Here is a 20,361-nt window from a genome sequence, read left to right as displayed (position 1 = left end):
TCAGTAGAGGATCTAGATGTCTAGATAAACTCAGATTGACCAATTATCCTGAGAAGAGTCATAAACTTGTTGTATTATGGTCATTTATCCTAATTTTTTACTGTCCATAATCATTTATAATTTTTATGTTTGATCCTGATTAGGTAGAAGTGTAACTATTTACATAAGATGAATTGAGCAAAACATCCTGTTCCTAAGTTTGTAGATTGAGAAGCTAATCAATTGCTGTACTTGAGTTTGAAATTAGTAGAGATAAGGATCCCTTTATATGATCACCTGTATATATGATTTTTTTTTATTATGCATAATGATTTTAGGTTTCATATCAAATATATGATTTCTTATTGTATTTATATCACACGTTGAATATTTTGGGTCCTCAGAATAAAATATCACATATTTGAAATATGAAATTATTAAATGGTGTATTGATTGTGTAAGAAGATTTGGACCAATCATGATGTGGATTGTCACTTACGGCCAAATCCTAACATCTTAGATTGTCAGTCATGGGCTGAATCATGATATCCTAATTTATCACCATAGGCTGAAGAATGGATATCTTGGTTTGTTATCATGAACCAAAGTGTGGTTATTAATAGTTTGCCACCACAGATCAAAGCATGATTCATGATTTGCCAGTTATGGACTGAAGCGTGACTGATTAGTCCAAAACAGAAAGACGACTATTGATTTGGAATATATTAATGAAACATAAATGATAAGTCATATAAACTCACATGAAATATATACGATGGATTTATGATACTATATGATTTATGATATATGTTCATATAACTGTTGAGTTATATCGGACACAAGATTTTGTAACTTATGATTTTTCTTTAATATGGCTTATTTATTATTTTTGAATGGTATTATTATATTAGTATATATGTGATGGGATTCTTATTGGACTATAAAACTTACAACCCTAATCCTCTCTTTCCTTACATAGTTGCGGGATGCATAGTATTGAATGGGTTTGAGTATGGAATTCAAGCGATGGAGTTATTTTATAGACCTTACATGATTTCTAGACTTGTTCTAAGGTTTATGCGACTATGTCACATGATTGACTCAGATGATGGGTTCAGGACATGACAGAAGTGGTATCAGAGCTCAGATTTAAGATCACTAGGGACCGTGACATAAGTGATATCAAAAACTTCAGATTTTGATCACATGGATTTGTGGCAGAAGTGATTCATAGGGTTGGCTTTTAATGGAGGAGTTGTGTCTTGAGCTATAATTTGAGAGGTTGATAAATTTATGATCTTATTGGTTCAAAGATTATTTAGCACACTTTGAGGAATTTGGTGGATTTAAATCCAAGCACACAGCAAAAATATGATGGTTTAAATCATTTAAATTTGATCAAAAATATTAAATCTAATTTGGAAGGTGTTATGACAAAGGACTTAAATTTTCTTTCTCAATGAGAGAACGGTGGTCAATGATGGGATAGGAATTTGGTTCGCTTAAGGTTAGGGCTTTGCGGCATGTTAATTTCGAGGATAAAATTATTTTAAGGAAGAAGAATGTAATAATCCAGCCTAAGAGATTGGACAGTCCAACAAATTTCATAGGCCCAAATTGTGAATGAATTTTTTGGATCAATGCCAAAAAAAAAAACAAAGAACAAGGAAGAGGTCTCCTGATGAATGTTTGCTTCTTCCCCCCGATCCCTTCAGAAGATGAATTTCAAAGGATGATCAGGCTCCGGCAAGGGGTCAATAAAATCCCCTCATCCCTCTAATCATCTCCACCCCCACCCCCCAACAAAATTCCGATCAATACATCAACGAGAATCTGATGAAGAGTTTTCAATTTTTTCCGTCGATGTCTCTTAGCCAATATCTTCTTGAAGACAAGGTAAAGGCCTTTAGATCCTCTTCTCCTCTCTTTCTTGGTTCCTCAACTATTATTAATGTGTTCAATCACCTGATTTCTCTCAGAGATCACCAAATTTCATGGTGAATAGTGCCTTCCCTTGTTCCCCACTTCTTCTCTTCTTCCGCCGCATTGGCCACCATTGCCGATTGTGTTGGGGCTATTGAGGGTCAAAGACACCAGGGTCCACTACCGTCGGTGGTCGCTATTGGAGGGGGTGATCAGCCTATAGCCCTATCTCCCCTTCCCCTATTTCCATGAAAAAAATGAAAGAAGAAAACTAGAGAAAGGGAAGAAAAGGAGAGAAAAAAAGAAAACAAAAAAGGAAAGAGGAAAAAAAAGAAAACATAGAGAGTTTCTTACCTCTCTCCCTCTTCCCTCTCTTCACTTGCTTTTCTCAATTTACCTCTACACTTTCTCTCTCTATAAATTGCTCTCTCTATTGTTCTCTCTTCATAAATTTCTCTCTAAAAATTCTATGGGCCAGTAGAGGGTCCAGATGTCTATATCAACTTAGATTGACCAATTGATCCTAAAAGAGATTTTGAACCTGTCGTATTATAGTCATTTATTATAATTTTTTACTATTTATAATCATCTATAATTTTTATGTTTGATCTTGATTAGATAGAACTGCAACTATCTCAATAAGATGTATCAAGCAAAATATTTTGTTCCCAAGTTCATAGATCGAGGAGCTAATCGATCGCTATACTTATGTCTGAAACTAGTAGAGGTAATGGTCTCTTTATATGATCATCTGTATATATGATTTTTTTAATATTATGCATGATGATTTTTGATTTCACATTGAATATATAATTTCTTATTATATTTTTATCATATATTAAATATTTTGGTTGCTGAGAATAAAATATTGGTTGTTTAAAATTAAGCAAGAAATATAATGTGAAATTATTGAATGGTATATTGATTGTATAAAAGGATTTAGACTAATCGTGATGTGGACTGCCAGTCATGGATCGAATTATGACATCTTGGATTATTAGTCATAGGCCGAATCATCACACTCTAGTTTGCCATCATGAACTGATGTGCAGATATTTTGGTTTGCCATCGCGGGCCAAAGCATGGATATCTTAGTTTACCATCACGGACCAAAGTGTTATTATTAATGGTTTGCCACTACAAATCGAAGTGTGGTTTATGGTTTACCAGTTACAAATTGAAGCATGTCTATGATTAGTCCAAAATTGAAAGACAATTATAGATTTTGAATATGTTAATAAAACATAAATAATAAGTCATATGAGCTCACATATGATATATATGATGGATTTGTGATACTATATGATATGTGATATATATTTATATAACTATTGAGTTATATTAGGCATGAGATTTTATGGCTTATAATTTTTTTTTTGATATAGCTCAATCATTATTTTTGAGTTGTATTATTATATTAATGTATATGTGATGGAATTTTTGCTTGACTATAAAGCTCATAAGCTCAATTTTCCCTTTCCTTGCATGGTTGTTGGATGCATAGTATTGGATGGGTTTAGCATGGAGTTCAAGTGATGAAAATATTTTATAGGCCTTGCATGATCTCTAAGATTTGCTTTAGAATTCATGCGGCCATGTCACGTGGTCGATCTAGATAATAAATTCGGGGCGTGACAATATACAACCATCATACTTTTCGAATTGGAGTGCAAGTAATTCAAAAAAACCATATCTTCCACGATAAAGATCCATGTTGCTTGTGCAAAGGTTACGTATGAACAAAATTCAGAAAAGGAAGCTGGGTTGTGGAAAATAGATAACTGAATTTCCTTATTGAGTGGATCACACACACTTTATTCCATCACAACAACAAAAATCAAATAAAATGAGCAACAAAAATATTTCCTTTGAAACAAACGGAGTCAAACACAGATTATGGCCAGAAAATAATGTGACATCTAATGTCTACGCTCGTAAAGTGTTTGCCACGTCGATGACAAACCGATATTTGACATCTCCTTTGGCAAGCCGTTCCATGGCCGTGTTCACATAATGCATCGATATGACTTCTATATCCGCTGTCTCATTGTTTTTCGCTGCGAAGTCTATCATCTCGAGTCTCCCTCATACCTCCTGCAGCAGAGCCTGCAATAATCTTCCTTCCTGTAATACTGCCGGAGTTAGCATTTTGGGCTTGCAACCAGTTACAATGAACCACTGGGAAATTTCCAAAAGTAAGTTGCTTCACATGATCCAACAGAGTAGCAATTTCTGACTTTTGGGAAGAATTTGAGTAGAGGTTAAAATTTGGAATTTGTCGTACAATGAATTTGCAAAAGAATTTGTGAAAAGAATTCCTACCAAAAAATAAAAAAGAATTCAGAAAAGAATTTATGAACAATTATTAGTTCTTGGTTGATTATCTGAGAAGAGAAAACTATTCTGGCAAGGGAAAAGGGAAAAAGGATGAAACGGGCAAGTAGTTGTACAACAATTAATTTAGAGAATATTGATATGTGTGCAATTAGCCCTGACCAATAAGTAAAATTCAACTAGAAACCAAACCTAACTTCGGAATCCTAACTATTGAACAAATGGGTTTGTTCTCAGTCCAAATCTTGATATGTATATATTCATGTATGTATGTATGTATGTATGTATGTATGTATATGTATATGTATATATATATATGTATGTATGTATATATATATATATGTATATATATATATATATATATATATATATATATATATATATGTTTGTATGTATGTATTCATGTATTCATGTATTTATGCATTAATTATGTATGCATATATGCCACTGTCGAGCAGAAACAAAGAAAAAAAAAAAAGAAAATTGAAATCAAAGAGAGTGACAAATTTTCCTACCCATGGGAAGTGGAATTGTGAGCACTTGCATGGCTTCTGCGGCGGCACCTAATAAAACGAGCTTCCCATGCGGCTTCAGTAGGTTGATCAAGGGTGCCACCGGGTGTGGTGCAGACACTGTGTCAATAATCCCATCCTTGCTTCCCATCGCTACCTGTAGACAATTGAAACATGAAAACATGCGAACCTACTTGCGGACCATCCAATTGCATGCGTTCATATATACCCTTCATCCGCTCTTCATTATGGCTGACCAAGAAGGCTTCAGCACCCAACCGCTCCATCGCCTCCGTCTGCTTGCTCGGCGATGTGCTGATCACCGTGTCACCCTCATCCCGAAAGCCTTGGCAAACTTCACCGCAAGATGGCCAAGCCCGCCGAGCCCAACAACTCCAATGTGAATTCAGGGCTTGTTGAGTCCGAAGTATTGCATGGGGCTGTAGACGGTGATCCCGGCGCACAGTAGTGGGGCGGTGGCAGCCAGCGGGAGGGCATTGGGTATGCGGAAGGCGTAATGCTCGTCGATGACTAGCTTGTCGGAGTAACCTCCATAGGTGGGGGAGCCATCGGAGTCGATGCTGTTGTAGACGAGGACATGATTGGGGCAGTAGCTCTCTAGATCTTGCTTGCATTGATCTCAGGTGCGGCAGGTGCTGTGGAAGCATCCCACACCAGCTTTGTCTCCGATTTTGAACTCGTGCACATTGGAACCCACTTCAACTACCTCTCCCACTATCTCATGTCTTTTCCAAAAGAAGAAAAAGAACAAAAATAAAGTTTTACGATCATGTTTAGCATCCATTATGTTGGTGCAAAAATCCGTCTGCGCAGGAGAAGCTGGAGTTGTGAGGGTCGCGATCGCTGCCGGGACCTACAAAAGAAGTCTAAACCGGAGGTGGGATTGCTCCGACAAGACCCTCCGACGCTCAAGTCAGTTCTCTGCCTCAACAAGAATGGAGTGCTCGAACGAAAATTTTAGCAGAGTTTCTAGATAAAAATGAGAGCTTAGAGAATAACGTATCTGGGGTCCCCCTTTTATAGGCGGAGGGGGCAACAAACTGATAGCGATGTCTGTAACCGTCTGGCAGTGGGCCGCCCAGAATCAGGAGGAGTTTGTTGCGGAGAGTAGTGGAGTGGACCCGTGGCTATCACCGGGGCGTGCCATGTGGAGTCTGCCACGGGGAGCGGAGCGGCGTCCATTGTCGCGACTTGCCAAAGAATGGAAAAATCGCGCGGTATCCATCGCAGGAAGTGGAGCAGGATCGTGGCCATTATTATGGCCTGCCAGGGAGTGATGGAGCCGTGTAAAATCCGTCGCAGGAGGTGGAGTAGAGTCGTGGCTATTGCTGCGGCCTGTCAGGGAGTGATGGAGCCGCGTGGAATCCATCGCAAGAGGTGAAGCAGAGTCGTGGCTGTTGCTGCGGCCTGCCATGGGGTCTAGGCCTATCGGCCGGAGTTCGGTTGGGGTGTCTGACGGAGAGAGGTGGCTAGCCACCCGTTTGAAAGGAGCTTGGAGTCCGACTCTCGCAGGAGTCCGGATGGAGTCTTCCTTCAGTTGAAGTCGGGGACGAGGTCTGGCTCCCACAGGAGTCCGGACGGAGTCTTCCCGCAGCTGGAGCTGGAGACGAGGTTTGGCTCCCGTAGGAGCTCGGGTGAAGTCTACCTGCAATCAAAGTCAGGGATGAAGTCCGGCTCCCTTAGGAGTCCGGATGAAGTTTATCAGTGATCGGGGTCGAGGACGGAGCCCGACTCCCGTAGGAGTCCGGACGAAGCCTTTTCGCAGTCGAGGTCGAGGATGAGATCCGGCTCCTGTAGGAGTTCGGGCTGAGTCAACCTGTAATCAAAGTCTGGGATGAAGTCCAGCTCCCTTAGGAGTCCGGACGAAGTTTACCAACAATCGGGGTCGAGGACGGAGTCCAACTCCCATAGGAGTCTGGGCGAAGCCTTTCCGCAGTCGAGGTCTGGGACGAGATTCGGCTCCCATAGCAGTCCGGGCTGAGTCTACCTGCAATCAAAGTCAGGGATGAAGTCCGGCTCCCTTAGGAGTCCGGACGAAGTTTACCTATAAGCGAAGTCGTGGGTGGAGCCCGTCTCTCGTAGGAGTTCGGGCGAAGTCCTTGTGCAGCCGAAATTGGGAACGAGGCCCGGCTCCCGTAGGAGTCCGGGCGGAGCCTTCCCGCAGCTGGAGCTGGAGATGAGATCTGGCTCCCGTAGGAGCCCGGGCGATGCCTACCTACAATCAAAGTCAGGGGCAAAGTTCGGCTCTCGTATGAGTCCGAACGAAGTTTACCAGCAATCGGGGTCGAGGATGGAGCCCGGTTCCCATAGGAGTCCGGGCGAAGCCTTTCCGCAGTCGAGGTCGGGGACGAGATCCGACTCCCGTAGGAGTCCGGGCTGAGTCTACCTACAATCAAAGTCAGAGATGAAGTCTGGCTCCCTTAGGAGTCCAGAAGAAGTTTACCTGTAAGCGAAGTCGTGGGTGGAGCCCGGCTCCCGTAGGAGTCCGGGCGAAGTCCTTGTGCAGTCAGAATTGGGAACGAGGCCTGGCACCCGTAGGAGTCCGGGCTAAGTCTACCTGCAATCAAAGTCAGGGATGAAGTCCGGCTCCCTTAGGAGTCCGGACGAAGTTTACCTGTAAGCTAAGTCGTGGGTGGAGCCCGGCTCCCATAGGAGTCCGGGCGAAGTCCTTGTGCAGTCGGAATTGGGAACGAGGCCCGACTCCCGTAGGAGTCCGGGCTGAGTCTTCCCGCAGCTGGAGCTGGAGACGAGATCTGGCTCCCGTAGGAGCCCGGGCGAAGTCTACCTGCAATCAAAGTCAGGGATGAAGTCTGGCTCCCTTAGGAGTTCGGACGAAGCTTACCTGTAAGCAAAGTCGTGGGTGGAGCCCGGCTCCCGTAGGAGTCTGGGCGAAGTCCTTGTGCAGCCAGAATTGGGAACGAGGCCCGGCTCCCATAGGAGTCCGGGCTGAGTCTACCTGCAATCAAAGTCAGGGATGAAGTCTGGCTCCCTTAGGAGTCCGGACGAAGTTTACGTGTAAGCGAAGTCGTGGGTGGAGCCCGGCTCCCGTAGGAGTCTGGGCGAAGTCTTTGTGCAGCCGGAATTGGGAACGAGGCCCGGCTTCCGTAGGAGTCTGGGCTGAGTCTTACCGCAGCTGGAGCTGGAGACGAGATCTGGCTCCCGTAGGAGCCCAGGCGAAGTCTACTTGCAATCAAAGTCAGGGGCGAAGTCTGGCTCCCGTAGGAGTCCGGACGAAGTTTACCAGCAATCAGGGTCGAAGACGGAGCCCGGCTCCCTTAGGAGTTCGAGCGAAGCCTTTCTGCAGTCGAGGTCGGGGACGAGATCCGGCTCCCGTAGGAGTCCGGGCTAAAATCTGGTAGTTGTAGGAATCTACTGTTGGAGAAGTTCAGCCGTTGGCGGAGTCCGGAGTAGTTCGGATTGGAGTTGAACCTGGCTGGAAGAAGTCTGGAAGAGATTCGGGGAGCAGCTGATAGTCGTAGAAAGTCGGCTAGTGGCGGAGCTTAGTGAGCGCTTAGGGCGGTTTAATAGATAACTGGGGGAACTCATGTTGAAGGAGCTCGGGTGGTGTAGTGGGAGTTCGTCCGTCGGGGGAATTCAGTCAGCACTGTGGGAATCCGACTGTTGGAGAAGTCCGAGGAGATACCATCTGCGGTCGAAAGCCGGAGGAGTCTTGGGAGGGTCAATCCTATTAAGAACTTCGGCTGAGGGTATTTTATACCCAACACTAGTCCCCCTACTTTCGAGTTCGAATTTCGAATGAAGGAAGTACAGAAAGATTGTCACAGCTGAAGTTGCTCCCTCGATGTCCGCACGCGATCTTCCTCAGATATTTTGGCATTTAATGCGCGTGCGCCGGAGTCTTTTCAAATCGAGGCGATCCGAAGATGCTCTTTTGGAACTTGCAGCGGAACGGTGCTCAAGGCGTGGCGCAATAAAGGCACTGTCAGCCGTCTGCCACTTTTTAACCACCCACTGTGGTGAGTGGGACATGCGGCGAAAAGAGACCGGCTAGAGGAGATTCGCAATCATCATTATGCCGGATCTCAGGGCCTATTTAAACCCACACTACTCCTCCAAGAGTCCCGCTCTATCCGACGGTCTCATTCTGGTATCCTTCTTCTTCCTGAGAACTTCGATTTTTCTCAACGCCCTTCCCAGCCTTAGGCGTTCCTCGAGCCGTCCCCCTTTTCGCACCTTCGTACTTCTTCGAATCACCTAGGTTAGTCTCGAAACTCCTTCCTCTTTTTGTTCTTCCTTTTGGTGTTCGATCTTTCTTTCTCTTGCTCGCACATCAGTCCCCCAGGATCTTGTCCATGATTTTCCCCGATTTTTAGGGATTTCGCCTCTGTAAGTGGTCTTCATGTGATTCTAGATGTCTTCCAGGGGTTCTTCTTCTAGCGGCTCTAGGAGTTTGTCTGTCTCGGTCTCCCAGAGTCCTCAGGCGGTAGATGAACCGATAGGTAGGGCTGAACCTCATCCAATTTTTGCACCGGACGCCATTCCTTGTTCTCTGACTCCGAATGAACTCCAACTGATAAGAGTTCAGTATGGGGTTCCTCCGGAGTACGAATTGGAACTTCCTGGCCCGTCCGACCGGGCTAGTGCCCCTCCCCCTGACTGCTTCTACCTGTACCAGGAGGCCTTCCGTATCAGACTCCGGCTTCCTCTACCACCTTTTGTCATTGCTCTTTTTTAGTTTCTGGATATTTCTCTGGCTTCGGTTGCACCTAACTCCTTTAGGTTTTTGATAGGATTCCTCTCTCTTTGTCATGTAGTCGAAGTCCAGCCCACCCTTTCCTTGTTTAGATACTTCTACACCTTCAAGCGTCATCCCACGGTGAAGGATTGGTGGTACTTCTCCCCTCAGTTCGGTAGGAAGGGGTTACTGAAGGGTGCCCCTTCTTCTATCCATAACTGGAAGGGGAAGTTTCTTTATGTTCGATGTCCGACCTTGAGGCTAGAGTTGCCCCCTTGGGGCTCCCTAAGGGACTCCATCCGTCGGGCGCCCAGCCTGGGGGGAGACGACCATCAAGCCTCCCAGAAACTCCTCAAATATCCAACTCTTTTTCTCTCCAACCTCTTGAAGGAGCAGTTTCTGTTCAACATCGATCTGAGCCCCCTGGATCCCGCCAGTATTTCATCTCTCCTTTTTTTTTCTCTTTCTTTTTCTTTCCTCTCTTTCTCCTACCTCTCTTCTTTTCTTCTTTTTCACGCCTTCCTTTTCTTTTCTCTTTCTTTTTTTTTTTTTTTTTAGGCATGGACGCCGAAGAAGCACAGATGCTTGTCAGGGGCCTGAAGGCTCTCAAAAGAAAGGGCGCCGCGGCCTCCGAGCCGGCGAAGAGGGCCAGAGCGGAGGGGACGAGTTCGGCCACGCCCGCCCGAGCGACCTCAACCACCGACGTCCTTTCAGACACTGAGCGTCCCGCCGCCCGGGCTTCCCCGAGGGGTTTGAGTTCTCCTACTGAGGTCCCCGCTTCGGAGACCCGTCCTGAGGAGGTGCCAGGGGGTGAGAGGAGGAAGACCTTGGCCCACAGGGTCGGCAGTCGTCGAGCTGCCACTGAAGAGTCCCGTGGCTCTGAAGAGGAGTAGGGGGATGATCCCTTTAGTGATAGGGATCTAATAAAAAAGCTGGTAGATGGGTGCTCACTGCCCGAAGTCATCCAGAGGATCGTCCGCGTCGATCCTACACAACGAGTCTGGGACTCGCTGGGGGCCTTCCTCGAGGTAAGTAGATTCGTCCTTCTTTTTTCTTTCGCTTCTTCATTTAATTAACTTTCCAGCTCCCATTCTGACTCTCCTGTCGCCCTTGCAGCTCGGGCATCAACTCCTCGCCAACATCGAGATGATAAACAAGGCAGTGAAAGGTCAGCAGGCCAAGGCTGCCCGCCTTAAGGAAATGGCCCTCGAGGTGGCCGATCTCTGAGAGGCGCTTGAGAGAGAGAGACAGACCTCGGCGGAACAGAAGGCCAAACTGGAGGAGATGGTGAGGAGGGCGGAGGCCGAGGTTGCCAACATGGTGGAACAGATCCTGACCCTGGTCTCGGAGGCCAGGAGTCAAGCGGTGGAGGAGTTCAAGACTTCCACCGAAATGAAGAAGTTGAAGGTTGAGTTCGGCCAAGCCGCATTCAATAAAGGGTTCGAGCTCTGCCAGGAGAAGATGGTCGTGAAATTCTCTGAGCTCGACCTCAGCTTCTTGGACGAGGCATCCGAGGATGAAGCCGGACCCTCCACCGTCGTTGCAGCCACCGCGGTCCACCCCCCAGAGGTGCCGAGTCCCCTCGTTGATCCAGAGGTCCAAGACCTCTAACTTTGTATTCTTCCTTTATTGCCATTTCTCTTCTTTTTTTTGTCTTCAAGAAACGTTCAGTCAATAAAATTGGTCTCCTCCTTTTGGGGGACTTTTCTTCTCTTCTTTTTCTTTCTTTCTTTCTTCTTCTTTGTAATGATCTGTGTTTTAACGCGTTGACCTCCCGATGGCAGTGCCCCGCCGAAGTGCTTCCCTTGCCTCAAGGGATTCTGCTGAAGTCTACAATCCAGCAGCTGAAGAAGGAAGTCCTCCATTTAACAAAAAAATCGAAGAAGACGGAAGGCAAGCTTCGCAGGTTGAGGGAGAGTCATTCTGAAGCCACCGCGGAGGCCACCTACTTTCGAAATCTCCATGTGAAGGGGATCATGGAGTACAGCCGTAGGAAGGCGAACTTTGAGAAGGAGCTTGAGGAACACAAGAAGCGTGCCAGCGATCAAATTTGAGCTCAAGCCGCCAAAATCAGTTCCCTCAGGGTGGAGCTGTCGGCTGCCCGGGAGAGGATTGGCCAGCTGGAGGGAAGTTCATCCCGACTTTTGACTCGGGCCGACAGCGATCGAGAGTGGTCGAAGAAGGTCTCCGACCTCCAGCAGCAGCTCCAGGATGCCGAGGAGAGCTATGATGCGTATCGGGCTGGCTGGCGCAAGCAGGTGGATGAATACAAGGGGAGGCTCCAGATGGCGACCGACGAGGTTGTCCGCCTTCGAAGGCAGCCAACTCAAGGGGCTCAAACTACCTCCGTTCGGGATTCCGACGAACTCCAATCCCTGAGGAGGATCATAGAAGAACTATCCATCGCTCTTGGGGAGGGGAAGGCTGAGCTGTAGTAATTGAAGATCTAGCTGGTATGCGAGCAGCAGGTCGTCAGGGATGCGGAGGCAGAATCTGAGGTCCTGAGAAAAAGATGTCGAGAGGCGGAGAACGAAAGCCAGCAATCTCATTGAAGGTACATAGAGATATTAATGAGAAAGAGAGAATTGAAAGCAGAAGTTGAACGTTTAAGGGGTTTCCTGGTGAGGATCGAAGCCAAAAATCCGAGGTCGGAGGAAGCCGGGTCCCCTTAGGACTCTTTTTGTCCTTCCATCTTTCCGTGTATATATTTTTTCTTTTGTTGTTTTATCTTGTTCTTGTTATTTTGCTTTCCTTCCTTTAGCCTGCTGGGCTTTGCAGTGTATATTTTGTGAATGAAATGAAAAGGGGATTTTGTATTACCTCGTCCACGTATTGTATTCAATTATCATCTGTCGAACTTCTTTTATCTTTTGACTTGTCCGACGTCGATGTCGTTTGGAGGTGCCCAGTCGTCACCATGCTGATTTGCTTTTCTTGTCGTCCATGGCCGTAGGCTTGAGCTCGGTGGTCCGAACTCCGCATTACCTCGAAGGGGTTGTTATTTTCTTGACCTGTGTCGAGAGCCTTCTTAGAGCCCGGAGATGTTTGGTAGGAACTTTCCATCTTTGTTGAGATGAGGTTCCCTAGGTCTTTGGTGTAGTTTATTTTTTGTCTGTTGCCGGTGTAATTCATCGCTTTCCTTCTTAATTTTTCTCCTCTTTTTGAGTGAGGGTCCTCCCCTTGCTTTTTGAGGGGTCGCGTAGGAGTGTAGAGGTGCCATTGAGGAGACTTTTCTCTTTATCCAATTTTGTTGGGCAGCCGGATTTTTGTCATTGTCAGGATGAGGTCCTCCTTCTGTCCTTGACGTAGTCGATCTCAGCTCAGGTTAGGATGAGATTCTCCTTCTGTTCCTGATGGGGCTGTGGGGGCACATAAAGGTCGTTGTAAGGGCCTCTCCCCCCATCCGGTCTAAAAGAACTGGGTCTTCGACTTTGCTCATGTCAGGATGACATTTTCTCCTGTTCCTAACATGGCTGTGGGGGCACATTAGGGCATTGTAGGGCCTCTCCCCCCATCCGATCTAAAAGAATCGGGCCTTCGACTTTGCTCACGTTAGGGCGAGGTCCTCCTCCTGTCCCTAACATGGCTGTGGAGGTGCATAAGGACGTTGTAGGGCCTCTCCCCCCATCCGATCTAAAAGAACCGGGCCTTTAACTTTGATCATGTTAGGGCGAGGTTCTTCTCCTATCCCTAACATGGCTGTGGGGGTGCGTAAGGGCGTTGTAAGGCCTCTCTCCCCATCCGGTCTAAAAGAATCGAGCCTTTGACTTTGCTCATGTTAGGGCGAGGTTCTCCTCCTGTCCCTAACATGGCTGTGGGGGCACGTAAGGGTGTTGTAGGGCCTCTCCCCCCATCCGGTCTAAAAGAACTGGGCCTTTGACTTTACCTATATTAGGGCGAGGTTCTCTTTCCATCCCCAACATGGCCCAGGGGGCATCCAAGGGCCGTTATATGGGCCTCTCCTCTGATCCGATCTTAAAATAATCGAACTTTCATTTTGTTCATGTTAGGATGAGGTTCTCCTCCTGTTCCTAACATGACCATGGGGGCACTCAAGGGCCGTTATATGGGCCTCTCCCCCGATCCAATCTTAAAATAATCGGACTTTCATTTTGCTCATGTTAGGACGAGGTTCTCCTCCTGTTCCTAACATGACCATGGGGGCACTCAAGGGCCGTTATATGAGCCTCTCCTCCGATCCGATCTTAAAATAATCGGACTTTCATTTTGCTCATGTTAGGATGAGGTTCTCCTCCTGTTCTTAACATGACCTTGTTTTAATTGTTTGAAGGGGTTATCCCCAATCGTAACAAATCCATGCTAAAAGAGAAAGACATGCAAAGTCGAAAAGAATTTTGATTCAAAGCAAAGTCGTGAGTAGTATATTTACAGGTTTCTCGAGTTCCATGGTCGTGGAAGGTCTGCTCCTCCTTGAGGCCCTCCGGTGATGGAGTCGATGGTCCCGATTGGAGGCCGATCTCCGGGCTGCTCCTCCCTCCTTGGCGGTTCAGGTTGCGGTAGGGTCTTTGGCCGATCTTCTCTACCCTCAGGCCGGTGTCGAATGAACCTATCGAGTCGACCTCACCGGATGAGCTCCTCGATCTCATCTCAGAGCTGGATGCATTCCTCTGTGTCGTGGCCGTGGTCACGATGGTAGAGATAGAACTTGTTGGGGTTGTACTTTTTGGGGTGTGTGCGCATCCTCTCTGGCCTAGGGAGCTGCTTCCTGACCTCCATCAGTACCTGGGTCTTCGAGGCATTGAGGGGGGCGTAGTTACGGAATCTTTTCGGTGGAGAACCCCGCCGAACTCTGCGGTTCGAACTTCTCTGCCTATGTACCCGAGGAGGAGTATGGATACGCTTGTGCCCGAGAGGAGTTCGAGAACGTGGCCGAGCTTCTCTCGGTCCTTTTTCGACTGCGGGCTTACTCGAGTCTTCCGCCTACCGCTCTCTCACAGTCTCCTCATCCTTTATTTTGAAGGCTTCTTTCGCTCAGGCGTACCCTTCAGCCCGAGCCAACAGATCAGCAAAATTTCTGGGGTACTTCTTCTCCAGGGAGAACAAAAGGTCATTCTTCTGAAGGCCGCCCTTCAGAGTGGCCATTGCTACCGATTGGTCCAAATTTCGGACCTCCAGTGCTGCGATATTGAAACGATTGATGTAGGCCTGAATGGACTCCCCCTCCCTCTGCTTGATATTGATGAGGGACTCTGAATCCTTCCGGGGGTGCCGGCTGCTGACAAAATGGGCCACAAATTGGTGGCTCATCTGATCGAAGGAAAAGATGGTACCCAATTTCAGTGTCGAGTACCAGTTTCTCGCCGCTCTCTTCAAGGTGGATGGGAAGGCTCGGCATAGAATGGCGTCGGGTGCGCCATGAAGCAGCATCATCGTCCGGAAGGCCTCCAGATGATCAATCGGGTCCGAAGTCCCGTCGTAGCTTTCGAACTGGGGGAGTTTGAAGTTTGGTGGGATCAGTTCCTGCATGATCATTTGAGAAAAGGGAGGGTCAGTGCAAATATCCTTACCATAAGCGGGGGGAGCATGGCGGAGTTCTTCGATCCACCGGTTCATCTCCTGGAGCCTCCAGTCCAGGAAATCCTCTCGACTACGGGTCTCGAGGGTCCTCTGGCAGAATGGAGTTTGAGATCTTTCAGGGGTGGAGTCATGATTCGACTGAGGGCTCTCCACCCTCGGGTTCGTCTTCCCAGGAAAGACGGGGCGGCTGGCCCAAGTGGCCCGCCCTATCGTCGGATTCTGGTGTTCCGGTGACACTCTTTCCAAGCGCATTGATGCCTGCGGCTGCTGCTGCTGCTGCATGGCCTGCACAGCTTTAGTGAGGCCTCTGACCTACTGCACCAGTAGATCAAATTGCTCCGCACCGACCGCCGTTGCCAAAGGAGGAGGAGGAGGCTGGAAAATTGGAGGTGAGGCCGAAGCCTGAGATCTGGCCGCAGAGGCCATGGATCGCCGTGTGGATGCTTTGCGGGGAGGCATCGGGCGAAGATCAAGTGGGGGAAGGAGAAGTGGATGTCGGAGAAGATGACCAGAGGCGGTCCCGTTGAGCGCTCCTTTAAGAACAAGGGTACTGCGAAGACACAGGAAGCCCTTCCTCTAGCGCCAATCCTGTTGGTGCAAAAATCCACCTGCACCAAAGAAGCTAGAGTTGTGGGGGCCGCGGTCACCGCCGGGACCTGCAAAAGAAGTCTAAACCGGAGGTGGGGTTGCTCTGACAAGACCCTCCGACGCTCAAGTCAGTTCTCTGCCTCAACAAGAATGGAGTGCTCGAATGAAAATTTTAGCAGAGTTTCTAGATAAAAATGAGAGCTTAGAGAATAACGTATCTGGGGTCTCCCTTTTATAGGCGGAGGGGGCAACAAACTGATAGCGATGTCTGTAACCGTCTGGCAGTGGGCCGCCCAGAGTCAGGAGGAGTTTGTTGCGGAGAGTAGTGGAGTGGACCCGTGGCTATCACCGGGGCGTGCCACGTGGAGTCTGCCACGGAGAGCGGAGCGGCGTCCGTTGTTGCGACTTGCCAGAGAATGAAAGAATCGTGCGGTATCCGTCGTAGGAAGTAGAGCAGGATCGTGGCCATTATTATGGCCTGCTAGGGAGTGATGGAGCCACATGGAATCCATCGCAGGAGGTGGAGCAGAGTTGTGGCTGTTGCTGCGGCCTGTCAGGGAGTGATAGAGCCGCGTGAAATCCATCGCAGGAGGTGGAGCAAAGTCGTGGCTGTTGCTGCGGCCTGCCAGGGGGTCTAGGCCTATCGACCGGAGTTCGGCTGGGGTGTCTGGTGGAGAGAGGTGGCTAGCCACCCGTCTGAGAGGAGCTTGGAGTCCGGCTCTCGCAGGAGTCTGGATGGAGTCTTCCTTCAGTTGAAGTCGGGGACGAGGTCTGACTCCCATAGGAGTTCGGACGGAGTCTTCCCACAGCTGAGCTGGAGATGAGGTCTGGCTCCCATAGGAGCTCGGGCGAAGTCTACCTGCAATCAAAGTCAGGGATGAAGTCCGGCTCCCTTAGGAGTCCGGACAAAGTTTACCAGCGATCGGGGTTGAGGATGGAGCCCGGCTATCGTAGGAGTCCGGGCGAAGCCTTTCCGCAGTCGAGGTCGAGGATGAGATCTGGCTCCCGTAGGAGTTCGGGCTGAGTCAACCTGCAATCAATGTTAGGGATGAAGTCCGGCTCCCTTAGGAGTCTGGATGAAGTCTACCAGCAATCGGGGTCAAGGACGAAGCCCGACTCCCGTAGGAGTCCGAGCGAAGCCTTTCCACAGTCGAGGTCGGGGATGAGATCCAGCTCTCATAGGAGTTCGGGCTGAGTCTACCTGCAATCAAAGTCAGGGATGAAGTCCGGCTCCCTTAGGAGTCCGGACGAAGTTTACCTATAAGCGAAGTCGTGGGTGGAGCCCGGCTCCCGTAGGAGTCCGGGTGAAGTCCTTGTGCAGTCAGAATTGGGAACGAGGCCCGGCTCTCGTAGGAGTCCGGGCGGAGCCTTCCCACAACTGGAGCTGGAGACGAGATCTGGCTCACGTAGGAGCCTGGGCGAAGTCTACCTGCAATCAAAGTCAGGGGCGAAGTCTGACTCCTGTAGGAGTCCGGACGAAGTTTACCAGCAATCGGGGTCGAGGACAGAGCCCGGTTCCCGTAGGAGTCCGGGCGAAGCCTTTTCGGAGTCGAGGTCGGGGATGAGATCCGGCTCCCGTAGGAGTCCGGGCTGAGTCTACCTGCAATCAAAGTCAGGGATGAAGTCCGGCTCCCTTAGGAGTCCGGACGAAGTTTACCTGTAAGCGAAGTCGTGGGTGGAGCCCGGCTCTCGTAGGAGTCCGGACGAAGTTCTTGTGCAGTCGGAATTGGGAACGAGGCCCGGCTCCCGTAGGAGTCCGGGCTGAGTCTACCTGCAATCAAAGTCAGGGATGAAGTCCGGCTCCCTTAGGAGTCCGGACGAAGTTTACCTATAAGCGAAGTCGTGGGTGGAGCCCGGCTCCCGTAGGAGTCCGGGTGAAGTCCTTGTGCAGCCGGAATTGGGAACGAGGCCCGGCTCCCGTAGGAGTCCGGGCTGAGTCTTCCCACAGCTGGAGCTGGAGACGAGATCTGGCTCCCGTAGGAGCCCGGGCGAAGTCTACCTGCAATCAAGGTCAGGGATGAAGTCCGGCTCCCTTAGGAGTCCGGATGAAGTTTACCTGTAAGCGAAGTCGTGGGTGGAACCCGACTCCCGTAGGAGTCCGGGCTGAGTCTACCTGCAATCAAAGTCAGGGATGAAGTCCGGCTCCCTTATGAGTCCGGACGAAGTTTACTTGTAAGCGAAGTCGTGGGTGGAGCCTGGCTCCCGTAGGAGTCCGAGCGAAGTCCTTGTGCAGCCAGAATTGGGAACGAGGCCCGACTCCCGTAGGAGTCCGGGCTGAGTCTTCCCACAGCTGGAGCTGGAGATGAGATCTGGCTCCCTAGGAGCCCAGGCGAAGTCTACCTGCAATCAAAGTCAGGGGCGAAGTCCGGCTCCCGTAGGAGTCCGGACGAAGTTTACCAGCAATCGGGGTCGAGGACGGAGCCCGGCTCCCGTAGGAGTCCGGGCGAAGCCTTTCCGCAGTCGAGGTCAGGGACGAGATCCGGCTCCCGTAGGAGTCCAGACTGAAATCTGGTAGTTGTAGGAATCTACTGTTGGAGAAGTTCAGCCGTTGGCGGAGTCCGGGGTAGTTCGGATTGGAGTTGAACCTGGCTGGAAGATGTCTGGAAGGGATTCGGGGAGCAGCTGATAGTCGTAGAAAGTCGGCTGGCGGCGGAGCTTAGTGAGCGCTTAGGGCGGTTTAATAGATAACTGGGGGAACTCATGTTGAAGGAGCTCGGGTGGTATAGTGGGAGTTCATCCGTCGGGGGAATTCAGTCAGCACTGTGGGCATCCGGCTGTTGGAGAAGTCTGGGGAGATACCATCTACGGTCGAAAGCCGGAGGAGTCTTGGGAGGGTCAATCCTGTTAAGAACTTCGGCTGAGGGTATTTTATACCCAACACATTATAAAATAAAAAATAAAAATTTTATTTTTAAATATTAAAATATAAATGCATTTGATTATATTTAATAACTAAATTATGAAAGTAAAAGAAAAGGAAAAACCAATCATTGTTTTATTTTTTGGTGGTAAGGATGATGGTAGTAATGATGCTGATGGTAGTGATGATGATGCTGGTAATGAGAGGGAGATTGCTAAAGTAATTAATAATAAATTCGGTCGTTGGCGGTAGTCCAAAGGTAATTTAGTACTATTGGTAGGTCCAATAACAATAAATATATTGATGATAATGATAATAACATTAATGATAGAGATGGTAGAGGCAATAGTAATAATCTCAATGATGCAATTATAGTAGTAGTAATCATCATAATGATGCTGATGGCAAAATGTGGTGGCAATGGTAACAATGAACATGGAGGTAGCAGCTATAATATATATAAATAATGGTGGAAAGGGCATGAGAAGGAGTTCAAGCTGGGGCAAAAAATGGTTTTACTTGGAAATCTTGAGTTTTTATTTGAAAATAAATTTTTAAAATAGAAAATAAAAATAGTGATATCTAATATGTTTTCTATCTTTTCCATTTTACAAATAAAAAATAGAAAAGAAAAAAAAGTTGCTAAACATGCTCTGGAACCATTGTAATTTCTTTTTATAGCATAGGCCTTTTTTTAAAAAAAAAAAAAGTAAGAAAACTCCTTATAGCTTAAAGCCCTAGCTTTCTCTAATACATAATAATGCACTTCATAAAGAGCGAAGCGTACAGAAGGAGCCCATACATCATATTTCATCAGCTAAAAAGAATTCCAGTAAATACCACTACCATTTCCATGCCAAAATTCAAGTGCTTTAGATGGTCCAAGATCATAGATCCAAACAAATTATTTGTTTATTTATGCAACTTTATTAGTTTTGTGACCACATGATGAAAAAGTTTGCTTTTTAAGCAATTCTAGCATGAGCGGTACATATAGATAACAACATATTTCAGTGACCTATCAAGTGGGGAATACCAAGGCTGTCATCAAGGCAAATGCATACCCAGGAACCATGGGGTGGAGGAAAATCCCAAAATGATTCTTCACCAAGCGGAGGTCAGTATGGCACATTCCGCAGTACAAAACCTTTACGATGACATCACTTTTTCCATTAGCCCTGTATATAAATATAAAAAAAAAGAACCCAAGGATGAAGCATTTTACAAGAGCATTGAATCTTTAATTATCCCGTGCTCCGGTACACGTACCTTGTGGTAAAATGGAAGGGAGAGAGTACGCCAGAGGAATCTCTGGCAGCCCAGCCAAACGCTGCTTGAGGCTTCTCCATTGCAATCTTCTCTTTTCATCCTTTTTCTGCTGGTTCCTTCCGGTGCCTGTATGGTGCTCAATTGGAGATGAGCTCAAAGCCTGTTCGCTTCTGTAGTTTTGAGCTTCGATGGTACCTGATGCATCCTACCTCTCCTCTATTTATAGTTTGAAGAAGGGTTTGGATGACGCAGTAATGGATGACCGATCGATATTGACCGAATGAGGCTGACCTTGTGGGTCTTACTTTTCCGGTGCGGATAACCTCAAACTTATGGACCACCTAAGTTTCTCCCAGCACCAATGGTTCTGTTGAAAGATCTGATCCGTGGCCTAGCTTCGCACTGCCCATTAGAAGATGTGAGAGCTTGAGGAGAGCAAGGATATTAGGAATGATCCCAAAATCTATGATGAGGTAATGTTAGATGTAGACTCCGAGAAATAGATGAAAATGATGAAGTCAGAAATTGACTCCATGCATTCCAACCAGATTTAGACCTTAATAGATCCACCTGAAAGTATTATACCTATTGGGTGTAAATAAATTTTATAAGAGAAAAATTAGATTGGATGGTTAGGTAGA

General features: G+C 47.7%; 1 pseudogene; it reads right to left on the bottom strand.

Annotated features, from left to right (window-relative positions):
* Positions 1–3,738: 3,738 nt before the first annotated feature.
* LOC109505114 (8-hydroxygeraniol dehydrogenase-like) lies at positions 3,739–19,882 on the bottom strand (annotated as a pseudogene).
* Between the last annotated feature and the right edge of the window lie 479 nt (positions 19,883–20,361).

The sequence above is a fragment of the Elaeis guineensis genome, chromosome 14, assembly GCF_000442705.2.
Source record: "Elaeis guineensis isolate ETL-2024a chromosome 14, EG11, whole genome shotgun sequence".
Lineage (NCBI taxonomy): Eukaryota > Viridiplantae > Streptophyta > Magnoliopsida > Arecales > Arecaceae > Elaeis > Elaeis guineensis.
The sequence above is the reverse complement of the archived record's forward strand: the minus strand, read 5'-3'. Positions and strand labels throughout refer to the sequence as shown.